The sequence below is a fragment of the Typopeltis vanoorti genome, chromosome 22 (assembly GCF_054136105.1).
Source record: "Typopeltis vanoorti isolate ZY-2024b chromosome 22, IOZ_Tvanoo_1.0, whole genome shotgun sequence".
Taxonomy (NCBI): domain Eukaryota; kingdom Metazoa; phylum Arthropoda; class Arachnida; order Uropygi; family Thelyphonidae; genus Typopeltis; species Typopeltis vanoorti.
Genome location: NC_143570.1, coordinates 6,150,776 through 6,174,518, shown reverse-complemented (window position 1 = coordinate 6,174,518; position 23,743 = coordinate 6,150,776). Strand labels below are relative to the sequence as shown.

Here is a 23,743-nt window from a genome sequence, read left to right as displayed (position 1 = left end):
GATCAAAAATGCACTTGCATGAAAATCTCTGAACAGTACTTGGAGCATTTTAAAAAGAATAAAACCGATTTTGTGTGTCGATTTATTACTATGGATGAGACCTGGATTCACCACTACACACCAGAATCAAAACAGTGGACAGAATCTGGTTGTTCAGCGCCAAAGTCGGTTCCATCAGCAGGAAAGGTCATGACATCGGTGTTTTGGGATGCTAAAGGCATTTTGTTTATTATCTTGAAAAGGGTAAAACAATAACCGGGGAATATTATTCCGATCTTTTAACAAGACTACACAAAAAAATTCATGAGAAAAGACTCGGCTTGCAGAAGAAAAAAATCATCTTTCATCAAGACAATGCATCTGCCCACAAAGGTGTTTTGGCAATGGGAAAATTAAGGGATCTGCACTATGAATTTTTGGAACATCCACCCTATTCCCCAGATTTGGCTCCCTCTGACTTCTATCTCTTCCCAAAACTAAAACTCTTCCTTGCTTGACGGTGTTTTTCTTCGAATCAAGAGATGATTGCAGCTGTAGAGGAGTATTTTGTAGGTCTTCTTACTGAGAACCACTACAGGGATGGGATAATGGTGCTGGAGCATTGCTGGAATAAATGTATTAGTCTTAAGAGAGCTTATGTTGAAAAATAAAACTAATTTTGAAATTATAAATTTGTTTTTTCATTGTTAGGCCGAGAACTTTTCAGACCATCTTCGTAATTCTTTTATCTACAAGTATTAGTCAGGAAATATCCACAATATATTTGTTAAAATTTAGTTATTAAAATAAAAGAATATACAAATAAGTCATTTCTTGTCTGCCTAGTTTTGGATATACACCTGATCAAGTGGTGCACAAGATTTTGTATACCTAGGATAATGGGTGGAGTGCCAAACTGATGATGTCCAGATTGAGCAAGGTCTGGGCTATATGGAAGGTACTATATATAGTATCTCAAACTGAAACATCTAAAGTGTTTCAACAGTTTGGTCCATAGCACAGTAGCAGGTGTTGTCACGAGTCTTGTGATAGCATGATCTTACAATAACTATAGCATTATCTTGCTACCCCCATGGAGTCTGATGACTCATCACAGGGGATCCACTCTAAAGATTATTTGCACAATGCTTCTCCTTTAATTCATTCAGTGACAAAGCACAAATACTTCTGGTAACTTGTTCCACTCATTCACTACTCTCCAAACAAAAATTCTAGACATTGCACTTGCTAAACCTTCTTACACATCTTCCAAGAGTTACTCCTGTTTTCCATTTACCGAAAAATTTCTTCTATTCTCATAGTAATACACACACACACGCACATATAAATATATAAAACCAGCTAATGCCTTTTATTTCCTAATAGGGAGTAGGCGAGGCCATTTTAGCCTCATCTAACTTTATGGAGACTGAGGGGTGGGGGAGTTCAATAATAACCGATAATAATAATAATAACCATTCAACCGATAGCCAATCAAAGATAGCTGGCCCAAGACTCTTCACAACTCATACATGGCATCTGGCAAAGAGAGGTGGCTGACAAGTGCTGCCATCTTGTGATCCCTAATCCTAAAACTATGTTTACTAACTGAAAATAGTGTGGGTTCTACAGTCAATTTTCTTGAGTTTATAGGACAGAAAAACTGAGTTTCTGGGAGAAAAAACCCACTTGCCTGTGCCAGAGATTGACTAACTGGGGAACTGGGCAAAGAAAGGCTTAGTAGAAGTTCCTCTAGTTAGTGACTAGAATTGAATTTGTGATGCTCTTTCTTTGGACAATCTAGTGCCATGAACAGCACTCCACTTCCAATAAACTACTCAGGCACTAAATAACATATATTTCTATCATATCCCTTCCCCCCATCTTTTCTATCAACGATAGAAAAGATGGGGGGAAGGGATATGATAGTTTTTATGCTGTCCTCAGAGAGAATTGCATAGACCTATTATCCTCATTTCATCCTCTACTACTTCCTCATCCACAATAATAAAATCTGTAGAGAACAACATTCCAGAAGTAACTTCTTTTTCCCTACTTTTCATTGGGTTTTTCAGTATCCAATTATCCTCCGAGTGTCAACTCCCTGTTTACTATCATCTCCAAATCCATAGCCTCATCAATTTTTTTATAGTCCAATCCATGAATGTAATATATAACTTGCAATCTTTTTCATTCAACTATGCCAAAGTAAACTGGCAACTATTTTTCTATCATTTGGAAAATAAACTGGAGCAGTCCAAGTATAGGGCCTGTGGCATCCCACTTGTCATTCTCTCCATCCCCTTGATTGTACTCCATCACATATTATCAGCTCTGCATGGCATCCTGTCAAATGACTTTACCAAGTTCAGCAATATCATGATAGCCATTCCCTTTATTCAACTCTACAGTCTGTTAATTACATTAATTAATTAATAACATACCAAGGAATTATAGGATTATAAGGATATCTGTATATAAGATTGTTGATCTAGAAAGACATATGAAAAAGTGTAAAGATAAAAGCTATTCAAAATACTGTAATTGAGGTTCCAAGATTTTGCATACAGGTATCAACCAGATGTTATATTAATTAGTGAATCACACCTAAGACCTTCAGATAACCCTAAAATAAGAAGTTACTGCCTATACAGAAACGATAGATTGGTCTACAGAGGTGGCGGTGCTGCCATCTTTATTAAAAATTACATCAAGCACAATTCTGTGAACAACCCCCAAACAACTAATCTTGAGATCACAGGCGTGGAAGTATTCACCAGCTCAGCTGGCAGACTGAAAATCTACTATGCTTATAACCCACCCCTAAAATCTCTACTACGCTCTGACCTAAATGCCATCTTATGTGTCAGAGAACCCACCATTATAGCCGGAGATCTGAATTCCAAGCACCCTGCATGGAATTGCAGATCCATCAACCAGAACGGTTGCATCCTTTCCAACTACATAGGATCAAACAATGCTGTTGTGGCAGGCCCCACCAAACCAACTCATCTTAGTACGTTTGGCACTGCGGACATCCTGGATATAGCTATCCTGCAGGATATTAATCTGCAATACAGCCTAAAATCAATAAATGAGTTGTCATCTGATCACAACCCAATTCTACTACAGCTGGGAAAACAAGAATATCTGTCTCCTCCTTCTCATTCCTATATATAATGGGAAAGACTGTCAACAGCACTCAAAGATTATATTGGACCAGTTCCTCGCATATGTACAAAAGAAGAAGTAGAATCTGCAGTTACAAACCTCACCCAACAAATTAATTCTGCTATATCGGTAGCCACCTTCTACAAATCTGCCTGCAAGCCAGGTTGTTTGCCCGAAGACATTATGAACTTGATCAGAGAAAAAAACAGAGCCAGAAAAAGATTTCATAACACTCGTGAACCACAAGACAAAACAGCTCTAAATAGACTAAATGGGGCAGTGAGAGATGCACTCAAAGCTCATAGAGACCATGTATGGGAAGACAAGTTAGCTTCGATTTCTCCTACTGATCACTCTATTGGGGACTACTGAGAAACATCAAAAAAAAAAAGAATATTGAAGGAAGGGATCCTTCAATATTCTCTGACCAGGGCCTTTCTCACACAGATGTAGACAAGGCAGAAGTTATCGCAAACAATTTAGAAGAGCAATGCAAACCTTCATATGAAAACCTAGATTTTGATCACTTGTATAAAATTCACAGACAGGTCAGACACTCACTCAAACTTCCAGATATCAGTACTGACCATATTGCACCTACATGCTGAAATATATGAAATTATTAAAAAATCAAAGAATAAAAAAGCTCCCGGACCAGACAGCATTACAAATAGGGTGATCAAACTACTTCCCCGAAGTAGTCATATTTCCAAATACGAGTTATAATTCCTTGGCATCTTTAATTTATAGCCCTGGCTCTGTCGTAAATATTGCTAACCACATTCTTATACAACTTCCACTGGTGATCTCTTATTCTCTTCCTAATTGCCATGTACCGAAAGTCTAGTCAATCCTATAAGTTGCTCCTTTAATAACTAAAATCAGTAATTGTTTGACTATGCTATTAGATGATGTATTTGCTATTTAGCCACATAGCCCAGACATGTTACATTTTACATGATAGGTATTGTATGAATGATGGCTAGTGTGTGAATAATGTATCTCCCACAATGAGTCTTCTGACTGCATTGATATACCTATATAATAATAATAATAAAATGGTGAATTTGAATAACTCAAATATGTCAGAAAGGAAATGGGTTTGATAATGTCAAGGGTCTCTGTCAATGATATGCTGGTGAATGAAGTAATATCAAAGCTGACTATGATGTATAAATCTTTGAGGTTAAGATTTTGATTAAGGTTTTAAAGTGAAGAAATTTGATAAAAGGGAGAGAGAGAGTTTCCAGTGTGTGTGTGTGTGTGTGTGTGTGTGTGTGTGTAGGAAGGGATTTTGATAACTGTTTGGCAAGTTTGTAGTGAAGGGTTTGTGATTTGTTGGGACCCATATATCCAAGGAGGTACGACATGGTAAGGAGGTTGAAGTTTATTGGTAACTTCATAACAAGCCATAACTTTAAGAATTTATACACTTTTGAGATCCAATGAAATCCTGATCTATAATCTGGTATATGAAGGAGATGTTAAGAGTATTCATTGTTTGTGTTATATTCAGTTTGATTCATAACATCTTTATTCTGTTATCTGTAGTGATCAACAATAACTCTAATTGCTGCACAAGTTTTTTTAAGACATATTTCTTTAGGTGCAGTTGCTCTTAGGAGATTTGGATTTTGTAAAAAATCCCAGCCATGTCCAGAAGGATATTGTTAGCCACTATGAGAGATAAATTGTAGATACCACATTCAATGCCAATCATGACTTCTAGGACAGGTACTTGTCTAGAGAGGATGGCAAAATCATGACCTTGCCTAAGGACACTGATTGCGATTATAAATTCATTATAAGTTGAAATTCAATTATAAGTGGCTGCAATTATAAATTCATTACTATGTGATCCTGACATAGCTGTATAAGGGATGTGTCATGCTGTTATAGAGCTTCAAATATTTCCAAGTAACAATTTCAACTTTTTTTCAAATTCTTCAGTTCTTTTAGTTCTGGAGATGGTGTAGAGCAGGGGTAGGGAACCTTTTTAGTATCAAGGGTGAAAATTGCTAATTTAAAAACTTCCATGGGCGACTGGCAAATTTTTTTCTCATGCAGTACTCGCAGTACTGCACGAGAAAACCAAGTCAAAAGTCAATATGTTTTGACATGCAGGAAAATGTCATGGCAGTAATTGGGAAGCAACCAATTAGAGAAAGTCTGAACTTTGCCCGCGAGAAATGCTCCTGATTTCTTTTTATTTTAATGGCTGGTCTTGGTTTGATGGTTGCGAGATGTATGACGATCATATTTTATGTAATATAGTTATTTTTGATTTTGTATATTTAAATTTAATTATAATAAATTTAAATTATTATAAAATTTTATTTACATGTAAGTACATATGAGTACATCAGCAAAGGGGCGAATTGAAATAGACTCGCGGGTGAGGGGTTCCCCACCCCCGGTGTAGAGGGCTGACCACAGTTCTGGATCTAGTCCTGCAGATAATTTTTCATGTAACAAAGTGAATAGTAGCATTGATTTTGTGAGCTTAATGCAGGTGCTGCTGATCTGTTTATGAATATTAAGTTTTAATCCCCTCCCCCTCTACAATAACACACAAGGTTAGCAAAACTATTCCCATCTCTTATATTCAAGGTACTTACAAAAGACAGCTAAAGTTCTCCATAAATAAAATCTCTAAACCACACATCCAACTAACAACCTTCATTTGCTTACTGGATATTTACTTAAGAATCAGCTTCACACATCCTGGAGTGTATAAATTTCCTTGTGCCTGCAACTTAGACTACTTTAGAAAGACTGGTATATCTATTAACATTCACCTCAAATACATAGATGATCATGGACGTATAACAATGCCCATAATTGTCTATATGGCAAGTCACGACTCGTAGACCTTGCTCTGGGCATTCCTTCATACAGGATTAAATGGAGGATGATTATGCTGCACTAAAGTCGCTATAGGTCTCAAAGATTATTTTTAGAATTAGCAACAGCTATGAAGCACATCCAACCTCAACAAATATAGCTGCATTAATTTGCCAAAGATATAGGAGACAGCCTTTCTAAAACCATACTTAGCCTGAGACCTTCCTGAATTAACATAATTTTTATCCATTTCCCTGTCATTTTTTGTCCTAGCATGCCAGAAGGTAGATGGCTTGTTAGGGCATTAGGTCCCTTTCAGTTACAAATGGAAATGTTTCTATAAATATCTAAGTATTGTGTATGACCACATTTATAATTTTGTGCTCTGAGGCTGCTGTTGAAAACTGGTAAAATATTAGTGAACTCAATAAATTATTTATTTCCCTCTAGGGTTATTTATACTGAACCTCTAATTATATTATTCATACTATGTCTCTAAATATTCATGACTGTATCCCCATGAACACACAGGGATACAGTCATGAATACTTAGAGGCATAGGGGTGACCATCCTATCCTCATATTTCAGTTACGAAATCCAAGCATGCTTGGAAGGCTGTGGGCCTTAAAGGCCTGTTAAAGCCATTGGGATAGGATAGTTATTTATACACTTATGAATTTAAGCACTTATGAATTTTAACCTAATTCTCAAAGAGTATTCTGGCTAATTTTTCTCTTATTCCATATAACTTTATTCAATTATCTACCAACCATTCTATCTTTCCTTGTTCAATTATCTAGTGATTTCTCAATTATCTAACACTCAAATAAACAAAACTTCAGCTACGTTTCATCAATGTTTAGTGGAATTGTAAAATTAATTGAAGGAACAGTTAGCCATTGCTGTATACCCAGAATTAAAGAACGATTTTGTCATCACAAATGCTGACAAGGGGAAAGCAGTAATAGTTCGAGACAAATGGAATACTACAGAAAACTTACCTCATTGTTATTTTACACATCACCCACTTTTTGATGATCCAACTTATATTAACTTCATGCTAATAAATATCCTTAAGGCAAAAAATTCCAATGTCACTACTGAAGTAAAAGTCTCTGTATCAAATGATATTTTGCAAGGAATACCTGCAAAAAAGCCTTTTACTATATTTAAGGATTCTTCTTCTGCACAGACTCAAGTAGGTCAACATTTTTTTTTTTTTATCTGAAAGCTTTGAGACTGATCAGTATATAAAACTTTAGAGCAAGACTTTACATTATCTGTTTTTGTACTGTATTTAATGAGATGAGAAGAATTATGAGAATGATTTTTCATTATATCTGGGCAACTTAGACAGCTCTGTAGGGCAAATTCTTCAAGTATGCCCCAACCACTGCATCAGTAGTATCTCATCTGCCATTTTCTGAAAATCTTTTACTTCCTTCTGGATTCTGATGATGATCCTCCTTTCTCAGAGTTATCTGACCCCTGTGGGAGACAAGATTTTAATTCATTAACCATCTTCAAAATCTTTTCCTGTGTTATAGCAAGATTTTAATTTTAAATTCATCTCTGATTAATTCGGTCTTCCTTTTTTGACTCGGTCAAAATTGACTGAATCTATACAAGAGGCAGAAAGCATCTTATGTATATTTTTATTATTATCTGAGATTCTCCAGGTAGTCAAGGACTCATCAAGGGAGCTTATACACTACCCAAACTGGCTGTTATACCTTCCCTTAAATTCATTCACACTGCATGAATTCACTATTTCAGCAGGCAAACTGCTCCACTCACTGCTCTATGAGAGAAAAATCTAGCTCTTATCCATTTCTTAACCAAGAACAAACTTAACTTCTTGGAGAGAGAACATGGGGCCATCCATGTTCTGACCACAGGAGTCAGAAATATGGATGTCCCCCATGTTCTATCCCCACCTCCATATAATGAACAATTTCATCAGATATCTTTAATACCCATTCAGAAGTTTATAAACCTCTATCATATCACCCATCTTTCTCCTGCAACCAGTCTGTAGATCAGAAACAATTTGTCCTCATAATTTAAATTCCATAATCCTGATATAATATTTGTAACTCTTCTTTGCACCATTTCCACAGCTTCTTTATCGCCTTTTAACCCAGGAGACCAAATCTGTGCATAATAGTCTGGGTACGATCTTATCAAGGCTTTATAAAGAGGTAAAATGACTTCCTTATCCTTACATGTCAAGGTTCACTTCAACATCGCAATTATTCTCCATGTTGTATTTGCACTTTTTATTATGTGACCTCTGAACTTCAAATTCCTATCCACCATTACGCCAAGGTCATTAGCCTCATCAATTTTTGATAGCATAACCCAGCTAATATAATAAGCCACTGAAAATCTCATCATGCCAAAGTGCAACTTCACCCTTAATAACATTAAACTGATAGCCATTTTCATTTGCCCAAATTTCCAGCCTATTAAAATCATTCTGTAAGTGCTGGACATCAGAAGAATCCCCGATTGCCCTGCCTATCTTTGCATCATTAGCAAATTGAAACAACTGAATATTGCCTGTTGAATCCTTCTTAATGTCATTAATGTATATATAACAACAATGGTCCAACGACTGAACCCTGGAGTACGACTACTAACCTTAAATTTGGCAGATTCACACCCACTGTATATCATTATTTTGATATCTACCTCTCAACCATTCACTTATCCAAGTCAAGAGTTTATATTCCAAACTCACATTCTCCAGTTTATTCAACAGCCTTTAATGTGGTATTCTATCAAATGTCTAAGCAAAATCCAACAACATCATAATGTATCCATTCCCTTCATCCAACTTAGCCATAACATTGCTATAAAATATAAGAAAATTGCTAAAACATGATCCCTTTAGTAAACCTATGATGTTCCTTGCACAGTATAGTTTGTCTGTCTACCCATTTCTGTATGGGAGTTCTTACCAACTTCTCTAAAATCATACCAGAGATACTGAAAGATCAGTAGTTAAACACATCAGTTTTTGCACTATTTGTACAATAGAACTGTTATACATTCTTTCCATTCCTGTGGTATCTTTCCTAAGCTGAAACTAAAGTTATACAAACATGTCAAAGGCTTACTCAATTTGGCTGAACATTCCTTAAGCATATGTGCTGATATTCATAAGAATTTGGCAATAGGGACCTATTGCTAAATTCATATCCATGTTATGCAATAGTTCAACCTCATTCTCATGCAGAGTAATAGCACTGTATACCATGCTACATACACCTAGTTGATATGTCTTAGCAAAGTGAACACTCAGTAATTGAACAATCTCATTAGCTTCTGATACCAGAGTACTATCTCCATTCAGTAAAGTTATTCTTCCACATTCATTATTTCTATTACTTATTATCATTATTACTACCCCAAGACCTCATGGGGTCAAAGACTCATCTGGGAGGTCCTTTTATCTCTCTCTCTCTCTCTCTCTCTCTCACTCACACACACACACACACACACACACTTCATCATACCATGTCTTAAACATGCTCTAACTCCTTGAACACCACACTCTCAATCGTTTACAACTCTACACGAAAGAAAACCAGCCTCTCACTCCCCTACTCACACCCTCTTTATACAGTTTCCAGGGATGACCTCTGGTTCTCCCCTGATCTCCCACTATTTTCTGTAGAACTTCTCCAGCACTGATCCTATAACAACCACTTACCAATTTGTAGGTCTCTATCATATCTCCCTTCTTCTTCCTGTCCACCAGACTCTGCAAATTACATCTTCTCAATCTTTCCTCATACTCGACATTCCAGAGGTCAGAAACTACCTTAGTCAGTCACCTTTGGACCATTTCCAACATCCTTCAGAAAACCAGGTGACCAAATCTGGGCACAATAGTCCACGTGTGGCCTAATCAAAGCCTTATACAAAGGAACAAGAATCTCCCTACTTCTACACGTCAGTGTCCTCTGCATCATTCCCAGAAGCCTTTGTGTTGTCTTCACAATTTAGATCTCTTATTTCCTCCACCTCCAACAATATATCCTCATGGGATGCAGAATATATCCAAGCATAAATTCTGCATCCCATCATTGTTTTCCATAGAACATAGAACATAGAACAATTTTAAAACCTTACATTTTGCAACATTCAACTCTCATCCCCATTTCCGTGCCCAATCACACACTTTATTCAAGTCTTCTTGTAAGGCCACAACATCTTCACTACTGTTCATGGTTCGTCCCAACTTTGAATCATCTGCAAACAACTGAATATCTCCATCCAAATCTTTGCCAATATCATTAATATACAAGTTAAATAGTAATGGACCTAAAACAGACACCTGAGGCACTCCACTAGTGACTTTCCTTTTCCTGGATATCGCTCCCCCATATACAACTTGTTGATACCTATCAGATAGCCAGTCTCCAATCCAAGCACTAATCTAATATCCAACCCCATCTGCTCTACTTTGACTCAACTTATCATGAGGTACTCTATCAAAAGCCTTCATGAAATTCAAGTATATTACTGTGTATCCTTCTCCTCTGTCAAAGGAAGCAGTCACTTTATTATAGTAACTAAGTAGATTACTAAAACATGACCTCCCTTTAGCAAATCCATGCTGTTCATCAAAGATAATACCATTGTTGTCAACCCAATTTTGGATCCTAGTTCTCATAAGCTTCTCCAACAATTTAACCACAACACCTGACATATAGATAGGCCTATAGTTTGATGCTTGAGTTCTATCACCTCTTTTATGAAGTGCCACAATCTTGCTCTCCTTCCACTCCTTAAGAACTTGACCAAGTGCAAGACTCGTATTAAAAAAATATGTCAAGGCAGGTGCCAACGCCCTGGTACATTCCTTCAGAATAGGTGGTGATATATTATCAAGTCCCACAGCCTTATCAACATCTAGTTTACTCAACTCCCCATACACTTCTTGCTCATTTACAGCCAGTCTCTCCTCTTCATCATCAACTGCTCTCTCAATCTCTCCATGAAGTCACATTCACAAGATTGAAAGACCGTTATGAACTGCTCATTAAGTATCTCCACCACACATTCCACAACAGCTGTCTTTATACCATTTTCTCCATTCAATGTCATTCTTCCATAATCATTCTTTCTTTTGCTGGCTACATATCGAAAGAACTCCTTAGGATTCTTTTTGGCTTCATTAGCTAACTGCTATTCATACCTCTCTTTAGCTACCCTCACTAACCAAGTCACCTTCCTTGCCTGATCTTTGTAGACCTCATGGAATTGGATATTTCTACTTCTCTTATGCTGCCTCCACAGTGCCCTTTTTCTCTGTATTGCATGCTTAATCTCTTTATTTATCCATCTCACACCTACCTTATTTAACCTTCTCACCCTTGGAATACATTTAGACATTGCATCTACTAAACAGTTTTTGAAAATCCCCCAAACTGCATTGATCTCTTTTCCAGTTAACTCCTTGTTCCATGCTACACCAGCAAGCTGTCTCCTGAGCTCTTCATAATCACTCCCTTTGTAGTTCCACATATACCCTTTTCTCACAGAGGTCCTCACACTGCTGGCAACCACCCAGGTAATCACCTCATGGTCACTCTCACCAATTGGTGGATGATTTGACACCTCATTTATAATTACATCCTCTGATGAGATGACCAAATCCAAGATCTTCAATCCTCGTGTGTCCTCTGTTACATACTGTCTGAGGTAGTTATCCCTCAAAAACTCAAGAAACTCATTTTCTTTACTTCCAGTTGCTATCTCATCATTCCAGTCTATATTGCCATAATAGTGAGGTAGTTATCCCTCAAAAACTCAAGAAACTCATTTTCTTTACTTCCAGTTGCTATCTCATCATTCCAGTCTATATTGCCATAATTAAAATCACCCATAATGATCACCCTTTTCTTATTTGCTTGGCCAATTTGATTATACATTTCATTATCACCACCATCCATACCTGGTCTATAACAACATCTCACCAAGTATTTACTTGGGGCATAACAATAAAATTCTTTTGGACTGCCTTTAGCTTGCATAGCCAATTTCTTTTCATATGCTGATTTAGCTTTCCACACAATGTGTTACTTTTTTGGCCTGCACTTTATATTTCATAACTCCTCTCACTGTTATTCTCACAATATTCCTTTCATATGATCTTCTTCTTACTAATTTCTTGCTTAATGAGATTGCACATCCATTTCACTCTCACCTTATTTGTTCTTCAAGTTCTATGGATACATTTAGCCCCTGCTTCATTTAAGCACTTTTTCAAAGATTCCCATGCATTGCTGATATCTTTCCCATTCAGTAACTGATAACATGGGACCAAAGATAGTATTTTCCTAAGCTAGTCATAATTTCCACTACAGTTCAGCATGTAACCTGTTCTAATTGGAACATCAATATAATTAGCTACTTCCTAGGAAGAAATGGCATGATCACTGTAACCAACTGGCAGAAAATAACCACAGAGAGACTTTCTGACGCTATGAACAAATCTAATACTCTATGACCTCGATTCCTTCTTTCACGTGATACTTGAAAAAGTTCTCGCAAGAACTCAATAAGTTCTTTTTCATTTTTATCCTGAGATTTCTCTTCTATCCAATCAATGTTTGGATAATTAAAGTTGTCTGTAATGATCACTTATTTAGTCCGTTAGGATAATTTAGTGATAAATCTCATCATCCCCAGCAACTGAACCACTAGGTCTGCAGCCATGTATTTCATCCTTTTAGCCTCCACTTCACACCAGATATTATTGAAAAAATACAATATTTTCAATAAATTCAAGCACTACCCTCTTCTATCCTAAAACTGTGTACTAAAGTGATCAGCTTACCATAAATGACTGACACATTTTTGCTCTGAGTTTGCACACAAGAATAAACTTTCAAGAGAATATAAACAAAGTCCAAGCTTTTTAGAATATTCTTCAATGAAACTTTTCTTGAATTATGAATAAGTCAAATTTGTCCAAACCTTATGGAAATGTGAATAAAAATCATTGTTTGCCCTGAAACTTAAGATTTTATAACAAGTATCAACTGATCATCGGACCATTTTTCAATCTGTCTGACCTTCTCTATAGTTTGAAAAAAAAATGTTCAATATTTTCATTACATTGTCCACTGAAATTCTACAGAATATATGCTAGATATGGGGGTGGGGAATCTTTAGGCATTAGAAGGCTGGATATCACTTAACGAATTCCTCATAAGACTGCACATTTCATGTATACTAGATTTTACTAAAATTATAAAGAGCTCACACATCATGAATATTGATATCACAATATTAAAACTCTCAAAAGTATTTTATTTATTTACAAAATACTTTTGAGATATATATAATACTTACAAAAAATTAATAACTCAAGAACGGAGTTCTACAAACTAAACATCTCAATGATCTCAATTCCACATCACTATATGGCTTACTTTTTCTCCCAAGTTGAATAAAACATTTTATTATATTCTAAGAATACAAGCTTTATGTTAATTTATTTAACTAAGTGGTACATAAATTAATGACTTATTGAGAATGCATATTGCTGGATAAGAAGTGGAATATTTGGTTTTGGCATTGTTGTTTCTAGCTTCAGTTGGTCTTCCAAATAAGTGTTCGTAATTTGTGATCTCAAGCATGTCTTAATTTGAACCATGTGTGAAAATGTTGATTTACAGCAGTAGGTTGTACAAGGCAGCATACATTGAGCATGTCGATGTATTTTTGGATACTCAACAGCAGTCTTCCATATTTCAATGGAATCTTTCTTTACTGTCAGAATATTATCTTCTGAGAGATCAACCAACTCCATTTGCAAATTTTCAGGTGCAGTAGAGGCATCAACCAGGTATGATTGGAAAACCAGTTTTAGTGTAAGATAATGTTTCTCAAAATCTTTAAACACACCACTGTATTCTTTGATCAATGAGTCAAAGACACTGCTATATTCATTAAGATCACAGTTTCTTAAGGTTTCATTAGTGCACTATTCTTCACCTACATTTGCCAATTCAGGAAAATGTTTGACTGAAATCATATTCTAAATGTTTGAATATTCTGCCACATTTCATATATTGATTTAGTTTTGCCTTGCAGACCAACATTCAGCTGGTTTTCTTTTGATATTAAGTCACATAAAAATGCAGCATTTCTGCAGAAATTCTCTTTACAAAATTCACAAGGTATATTTTGTTTCATGTAAAAATTTGTGATTTGTTTTCATAGTGCTAAGACTTTTTCTAGAGCTTTTCCCTGTGACAACCAGTGTACTTTAGAGTGATAAGGAAGATTTATACTTAATGTTTTCCTATCAATTTGAAGCATATTGCAAAACCCTAGCAATGCCTTCAAGCATTTTGTTCGAATATAGCTAACAATATCAATAACTTTCCTTAATGTGTCTTTTAAAACAGCAAATTTGGTGTAAAGATTCTGTTTATGTAATATACAATGAAATAAAATCAAGTTATTGGAATTTTGTATTTCATTTTGTAGCAATGCAACAAATCCTTCATGTTTTCCACTCATAGGAGGAGCACCATCTGTTCACACACTTATTAAATTACACAAATTAAGCTCTACTTCTGGACACTTTAAAAATATTAAGAACATCAATTCCACGTGTTCTCCCATGAGAGTAACTAAAGTTAGTAGCTCCTCATAACATTGAAAATCTGCAGTTATAATACAACTATAAAATAAAACTTGTGATCAGTCAGTAATATCAGTGTACTCATCTAGGGCAAGTGAAAAATAAGTATCTTCATTTTGGAAAAATTTTTAAAGCTGTTCAGTAACATTGCCAACTAATTCATGTTGTTGTTCAGTTATAGTTTTTTATGAAAGAGGAAGTTGTTTGTATTTATTAACTTTATCTAAATCCAGACAGGCTACAACTTTGACAATGCACTGTTTTGTAATTTCCACATCACTATATAGCTTGCTTTTTCTCCCAAGTATATATGCTACTTTATAAGATGCTTTTGTAATTTCATTACTTCATCCTGTCATCAATTGAAATGACTGTTGTTGGTTTTTTTTTTTTTTTTTTTTGAAGCTTCATATTTATAAGTATAGATTTTCTTGGTTCTCCTTCCAATTTTGCATATTTGTGGTCTTTATGTGTACCATAATACTGATGAGCACTGCATCTTTTCACTGTTGAAATCATAGTATCAAGAATGTAGCACTGCAGCTCCTATACTTTATTAAATACTTGATTATCGTACTTAATTGTTCTTTTCTTTGCATTTGGCATATTTAGGATATCAAATAAAATTTATAAAAAGTAATAAACCAATTAAACAAAACTTCTACCTCATGCAGCTAGTTATACATATAAAAAAAGACACATACGACTGTACTGCAATATAGCAACACACATGCAAAACTAAACTTAAAAAATAAAAAAAATCAAGCTGATGTGCTGAGTACTTGTAGTGCCCTCTAGTAACAAATTAATATATGATAGTGAGCTAACCAATGAACAATTGATAAGGATGAAACACAAACCACAGAACAATGCATAGATTGGTAATAGCAGTTGATTTTTTAACACTGTGCTTTAAAAATGATTTTTTGAATATAATTAATTAAAATACATGCTATTTAGGAATATATAATTTATTAATGTTGAAGATACATTATTATTATTTGTCACCTCCAGGGAGTCCAAAGACTCACCGAGGGAGGGCATCTACTCTACACCCTGTCTCCACTACTTCACAATCCACCAACTGACTGCAACTACACCATCGCTGGTATTTCCACAGACAATCACAAACATCCATGCCACGGCAGGAATTGAACCCGTAGTCTTTTGGCTAGGGAGCAGATACGCTAACCACTCGGCCAGCCAGGCTGGCATATATAATTGACAAAATATGAAAAATAACAGCTGCAGATTCCCCATCCCTGTGCTAGGTTAACATGTTTAGAGAATTCATCATTCTCTAATATATGTACTATCCTCCTGATTATTGGCCATAATTAAGCAATGCATTAAAAAATAAATAAAATAAAAACAAAAAAGAAGGTATCTTAAATTTTTCTCAATCATTTTCTTATAAAAAATCAAAAACTTAAATTTTAAGCGATGCTGTTAACTGCCATTTTTTTCAATATACTGAGTGGTTTATTGACTAGATTTCTTCCACCTACCCACCAATTAATAAGACAGATTCGTACACTAGATACTGTTATGATAATAAAATGAAATCACTATTTCAATCGAGTGTTTTATTTCTAACCCAGCTCTCAGATACACAAATTAATTGGTTTGAACACTGTCTTGTACACAGCTAATTTAGTGTTTTGACTAATTTCTTTCTTATTCCATATAAATTTATTCAGCTGACTTCCTACCATACCAGCTTTACTAATTCTGTTGTCTATATCCATATTTAATTTGCCATCTTCACTAAAAAATTTTCTCCATTAATCTTTCTGAACTCTCATATCAAAGGTCTCCAGTCTTTGATCGAGCGTTTTATTTCTAACCAGCTCTCAGATACACAAGTTAATTGGTTTGAACACTGTCTTGTACACAGCTAATTTAGTGTTTTGACTAATTTCTTTCTTATTCCATATAAATTTATTCAGCTGACTTCCTACCATACCAGCTTTACTAATTCTGTTGTCTATTTCCATATTTAATTTGCCATCTTCACTAAAAAATTTTCTTCATAAAAGTGATCCAAAGTGTCTTATAAAATAAACTCATTTTTATTTAAATAAAACCTCTAAAGAGAAAAGGCCCATAAACTTTACATCAGACACGAAGAAAATCAGAACTCCATGTTTGACTCAGGAAGTTAAAGAAGAAAACATACCAAAAATTCCTGAAAAGTAATTCAGCATGTGCTCTTAGAGAATACAGAGAAAAAATGTAATAAAATGAAAAAGTGTGTAAACCTAACTAAACAAAAGCCATGCAAGACCTTGATAAGAACATAGAAAATAAATATCAGGAAGATGTCAGAATAATCTAGAAGTTATTGAAGAAGCTCTGAAACAGAGGAAAGAATACTGTAAACGGAATCAGAGATGATAAGTGACATGGAGACTGAATATTAATGTTATTTTACATGTGTGAAGTAATTGTTTGAAAGAATTCATGTTGGAAGTTTAATGGAGTATTGACAGTACTTAAGAAAGGATTAAAGAAGGCATGCATGCATGCACGCACACAAACAATACTCAATGAAACATGTGGAGGACTCCAGTCCTATCTAGATGGCGTGCCTTCTATTGGCATTTGTAGGCAGCCTAGGATGTAAACCTGGAACTCTGATGATTATTGTTTCCCAAATTTTGGGAAGTTTTATGCATCTCTATTTGTTTAAGTTAGGTTGATTTCTGAGTGCTGCTGAAGATTCAAAAACAGTCTTTTCTTTTGAAATTTATTATGGTGGAGCATGGTAGTTTTCTTCCGAAGACCATTTGAGTGGTATCCAATACGTGGTCTGCAAGGCCAGATTGATCATAGTCGTGAATGCAGATGTAAGATTTGTGTTCTCAGTGAAAATGTCGCAGTAACTGAGGCAAAATATTAGAAGCATTAAAATTAGTTTTTAATCCTTTCTTAGTGCTGTCAATACTCCATTAAACCTCCAACATGATGTCCTCCAGCACTTAAGCCTTAGCACACAGCTTTGAAAGATATGTATCAAACCAGATTAGATTAAATTTGACTACAAATGCTCACACATGGAGATATAAAAGTTTCACAGTGGCTATGCTGCATAATACAGAGAGTCTGGTCCGAAGGTCAAATTCCATGATTAGAGTAGAGCTCTCATACCACTATCTATACAAAGGGAAATAAAACAATGAGAATTACAGAGGAATTTCCCTACTGAGTGTTCCTGTAAGATTTATGCAAATATATTTGAGAAAAGGCTAAGAAAAATTGTGGAAGAGAAGAACAAGCTGGGTTCAGACCAAATGTGCCAACCTGGTTGGCTGAGTGCTTAGCATACCTGCTCTCCAACCAACAGGCTGTAGGTTCAAATTCATCTCTCACCTAAAAACATTAGGTTTAGTTATTATAAAAACAATTGCACACATCCTGGGCATGGATGTGTGCAATTGTATTTCTTTCTAATCTTTCTGAACTCTCATATCAAAGGTCTCCAGTCTTTGATCGAGTGTTTTATTTCTAACCCAGCTCTCAGATACACAAGTTAATTAGTTTGAACACTGTCTTGTACACAGCTAATTTAGTGTTTTGACTAATTTCTTTCTTATTCCATATAAATTTATTCAGCTGACTTCCTACCATACCAGCTTTACTAATTCTGTTGTCTATTTCCATATTTAATTTGCTATCTTCAATAAAATTGTGCCTAAATAGCTGAAATATTTTACTTGTTCTAGAGGTTCACAATTCAGAATACAGTTGATGTTTTGAATGTTTCTGCCTATTTTCATTGTCTTTGTCTTTTTATTGCATTTTCACACCAAATTTATTACAACAGTTATTCAATTTAGGCAGGGAATCTTGTAGAGTTGTAATGGATTTATTCAGAAGTATAACATCATCTGCATAAAGTAGAGAGTTAACATCACCAATTTTGATATAAGATTTAATACCATTTTTCTTCATAACGTGATCCATATAGATAATCCAAATAGATAACAGTGGAGATAATGTGCACCCTTGTGACATACCTGATTTAATATCAAACCATCTTCCTGTACTCCTTCAATTCTAACTGCTGACCTATCACTTAAATAGACTATGCGTTACTCCATATAATGTCCCTTACACCATATAACTGTAGCATTCTGAAAAGCTTTCCTCTTGACACCTTGTCATATGCCTTTACCAGATCAACAAAAGTTATATACAAATCCTTGTTATATTCACAAGATTTCTCAACTATTTGTCTTAAAGTGAAAATTTATTATTATTATTACGTGACACCTCCAGGGAGTCCAAAGACTCATCGAGGTCTTTACAACTACTCTGTTTCCACCACTCAATCCACCAACTACAACTAACTGCAACTACACTAACGCCATCTACTGCCCACCACCATCATTAGTATTTCCACAGACAATCACAAACATCTATGTCCACGGTGGGATTCTAACCCATAACCTTTTGGCTGGAGAGTGAATACGCTAACCTTCGGCCAACCAGGCCGGCGAAATTTAATCCTGACAACCCCTATTTTGGGTGAATGCAGCTTGTTATTCACCAAGCTTCCCTTCCACAATTTTCTTAGCTGTTTCTCAAGTATACTTGCATAAATCTTACCAGGAACACTAAATAGGAAAATAACTCTCTAATTCTCATATTCAGTTATATTTTCCGTTTTACAGATGAGTACTATGAGAGCTCTGCTCCAATTATCCGGAATTCAACCCTTCGACTATGCCTTCTGAATTATGCAATGCAGCTACTGTAAAACTTTTATACTTCCATATTTGAGCATTTCTGGTCGAATTTCATCTACCTAGCTGGTTTTCCACATTTCAGGTTTTTGATGACTTTTTCTACTTCAAAGTATGGATATGTATTCCTGACTGCATTCCTGTTGGGAGTTTTCTACCACCATGCTATCACTGCTGGTTTCAATTCGCAATGTTTCAAAGTAATTATTCTAGAATATCTTTATCTTCAATTTTCATGTCATCTTTATCATCTCTGATTCCTTTTACACTTTTTTCTCCATTTTTAAGCTTTTCAACAGCCTCCAGAATATTTTGCTACCTTCCTGATATTTATTTTCACTGTTTTTACCAAAGTCTTCCGATTACTTTTGTTTAGCTAGTTTTACACAGTGCTTTGCTTTCTTACATTTTATTCTGTATTGTCTAAGAGCAAGTTGACTTACTTGCCAGGAACTTGTAATATGTTTTCTTCTTTTCCTTGACTGCCTCATTTATTCTGCCACGGAGTTCTGATTTTTCTGTCTTTACAGACAACTTCACCACATGCCTCTCTGGGTGAATTAATCAATGTTTCTTTCAATGATGTTTGTGTATCTCAGTTCATTTCTGAAAGCTGCTCAACTTTGATTTGTTTTAAAAATTTCTTTCATAAAATTGAATTTGATGTGAAATTCAATTTTATCCTGCACAAAACTAAATAGTGATTGCTTCCTATTTCAAACCCTCTGCATACTTCTATGTCCTGAATGGACCAGTAGGAAAACATTGCTATCAACTACAACATAGTCAACGAGACTTTTCTTATTTCTTGCATCTTATCTCCATGTGAATTTGTGCACATTTTTATGTTGGAAAATGGTGTTAGTAATAACTAACACCATGTCCTGAATAGAAATTCAGCAGGCACTTACCACTATTATTAATTTTGCTTTTTTTCTCCAGATTTTCCCAAAACATTTTTATGTCTGGTAATCGTTTTCTACTCTGCTGTTTCCTACTCTCCAACAAGGACCAACATTTTCTTTTTCATTGTGCCAGCTGCCTTCTCTAATGCATAAAAAAAATTCCTCCACTTCTTCTCTGATAGAACCTTCTGTGGGCCCATAAGCAGAAATAAGTCTCATTGTTCAATTCCCCATTTTGATATTTACCCACATTACTCTACTTGATATTGCCTGACATTCAAGAAGATTAACCTCATATTTAGTGTTAAATACTACAGCTACTCTCTCTCTCTCTCTTTATCCCTCGATTGTTATTATCTGAATATAACATTTTGTATTTGTTGCATAAAAAGATCTCTCCTATTTTTTTTTTTTTTTTTTTTGTTTTGTTTCAGGCATTTCTATTATGTCGATCTGGGACTTATCCAATTCTTCTACTAGTTCCATTTCTTTTCTGCTGATGCTGCTTCCTACATTGATTGATAATACCAATCTTGAAATCTTCTGATGTTCAGATGGGATTGGTTCTGGTATTTGTTCCAGTAGCTGACTTTGCGCTGTTCACCCTGGTTCCCTGACGAAAACAACATGGAGCCTTGTTTAACCAGGCAATGCCCCAGCCAGCATGCAATTGTCATGTTGTGCCATCATTTTACATTGTGGTTTAAGCCAATGGGAATACAATTTGGTCAGCTAAATTTTAAATTGCCAGCTCATCCTCATTCTATAGGTTTGCAAATAACCTTTTTTCAGGATAAAATTTTCACTTTAAGACAAACAGGTGAGAAATCATGGGAATATAAGAATCTGTATTTGAGTTTTTTGTAGATCTGTAAAAAGAATTATGACAAGGTGCCAAGAGAAAGGCTGTTTGAAATACTACAGTAATAGGGTGTAAATGGGATATTACACGGAGCAATTCACAGTCTACATTTCAGTTGTATATCAGCAGTTAGAACTGAAGAAGGTAAAGATGGTTTGATGTTAAATCAGGTGTGAGCCAAGAGTGCACTGTTATCATTTATATGGATCACATCATGAAGGAAAGTGGAATTAAACCTGACATAAAAATTGCAGATATTATTCTCAGCTCTTTACTTTATGCAGATGATGTTATACTTCAAAAAGAAAAAGAGTGCATGATTCCTGAACTAAATTGAATAACTGCTTTAATAAATTTGATATGAAAAAAATCTATATTAAAAAGAGAGATTATGAAAATAGGAAGGGACTGAAAAGATCAACTGCATCTTGAAGAACCTACAGAACAAGTAAAAGAATTCAGCTATTTAGATGCAGTATTTAATGAAGATGGTAAATTAAGTGTAGAAATTGACAACAGAATTAACAAAAACCAATATGCTTGGAAGTCAACATAATAAATTTATATTTAATAAGAGAGAAATCAGTCAAAACATTAAACTAACTGTATACAAAACAGCATCCAAACCAATTTTAACTTCTGGATCTAAGAATAAGGTTAGAAATAAAACAGATAATCAAAGACTGGAGACAGGAGAGTTCTGAGAAATATTATGGAAATGAAAAGATGACATCAATGGTGGTATCATATTATAAACAAAGATATTAAGAAAGACCTTGACATTGTTAGCATTCAGAAATGTCTGAGGAGAACTAATCTCAGGTGGTATGGTATGATCATTTAAACAGAATGGGAGAGGAGAGGTTAGCAAAACAAGTGTTTGCTGGAATGACAAGAAGAAAGCTCAGAGGAAGATCAAGATCTAGGTGGATTGATATAGCAAAAGGTGCCTTCAAAGGCTGAAATACAAGATCTGATATTAGAGTTCTGAGAGATAAGATTAATTTGGAGGAAAACTGTTCATAGTGAATTACTAATCATGTAAACTTTTCGTGTAGTGCTATCACAATATCCTGCACACCCTTTGAGGATACATAAAAGAAATTTGATGACCATGTCAACTTAATTGTGAATACTAGAATGGATTCACAATCTGCCAAATTTTTTAATTCTGCTTAAAGACAGCATCCCTTTTGAAAAATACTATGGAGCAAAATTCAATGTTCAATGAAATTAACATTAGACAATCATTATGACAGTAATCATCTCAAGTCTTGTTTGGCAATGAACAGCTTACACATGACACATCACACTGCTCATACAGCTCATCATCATCAAATTCCTGCCATGTACCCTCAAAGGGTGTACAGGATATGATAGTACTACAGGAAAAATTTACATCATTACTAACTTCCTATCTACAATTTTCCTCCAAATCAGTCTGTTACTTGTCAAGACTCCAACATTATCAGATCTTATATTTCTATCGTCTAAGGCACTTTGTACAGTATCAATCCAAATATATCTTGGTCTTCCTCTGGGCCGTTTTCTTGCAAACCTGGCAAAGAACACTTGATTTGCTAATCTTTCCTCACCCATTCTATTTAAGTGACCATACCACCTGAGATTAGCTCTGCTAATGCATTCCTGGATGCCGACAATGTCAAGTTCTTTCCTAATATCCTTGTTTTTAATATGATATTGCCATTGATGCCATCTGTTCACGCCTATAATCTTTCTCAGGACTCTCATATCTGTGGTCTCTATTCTTTGGTCAAGTGTTTTATTTCTGACCCAGCTCTCAGATCCATAAGTTAAAACTGGTTTGAACACTGTCTTGTATACAGCTAATTTAGTGTTCTGACTAATTTCCGTCTTATTCCATATGAATTTATTCAATTGACTTCCTACCATACCAGCTTTGTTGATTCTGTTGTCTATTTCCATATTTAATTTACCATCTTCACTAAAATCGTGCCTAAGTAGCTGAAATGTTTTACTTGTTCTATAGGTTCTCCATTCACAATGCAGCTGATATTTTCAATGTTTCTGCCTATTTTCATTATCTTTGTCTTGTTATTGCTGACCTTCATACCATATCTATCACAACAGTTATTCAATTTAGCCAGGGAATCTTGCAGACTTGTAGCGGATTTATTTAGAAGTATAACATCATCCGCATAAAGCAAAGAGCTGACATTAACATCTCCAATTTTGATATCATGTTTAATACCACTTTCCTTCATAATGTGATCCATATAGATAGTGAATATCAGAGGGGATAATGTACATCCTTGTCTCACACCAGATTTAACATTAAAACATCTTTCTGTACTTCCTTCAATTCTAACTGCTGACTTACAACTCAAATAAAGACTAAGTATTGCTTGATATAATGCCCCATTGACACCATATAACTGTAGCATATTGAATAGCTTCTCTCTTGGCACCTCGTCATATCCTTTTTCCAAATCGGCAAAACTTAAATACAGATCTTTGTTTCATTCCAATGCTTTCTCGACTATTTGTCGTAAAGTGAAGATCTGATCCTGACAGCCTCTA

At 35.2% G+C, this 23,743-nt stretch overlaps 1 protein-coding gene across 4 annotated transcripts in view; it reads right to left on the bottom strand.

The window, feature by feature from the left end:
- LOC150094133 (CBP80/20-dependent translation initiation factor-like) overlaps positions 1–23,743 on the bottom strand; it is a 145,166-nt gene that overhangs the window by 45,367 nt on the left and 76,056 nt on the right. The window lies entirely within an intron of this gene.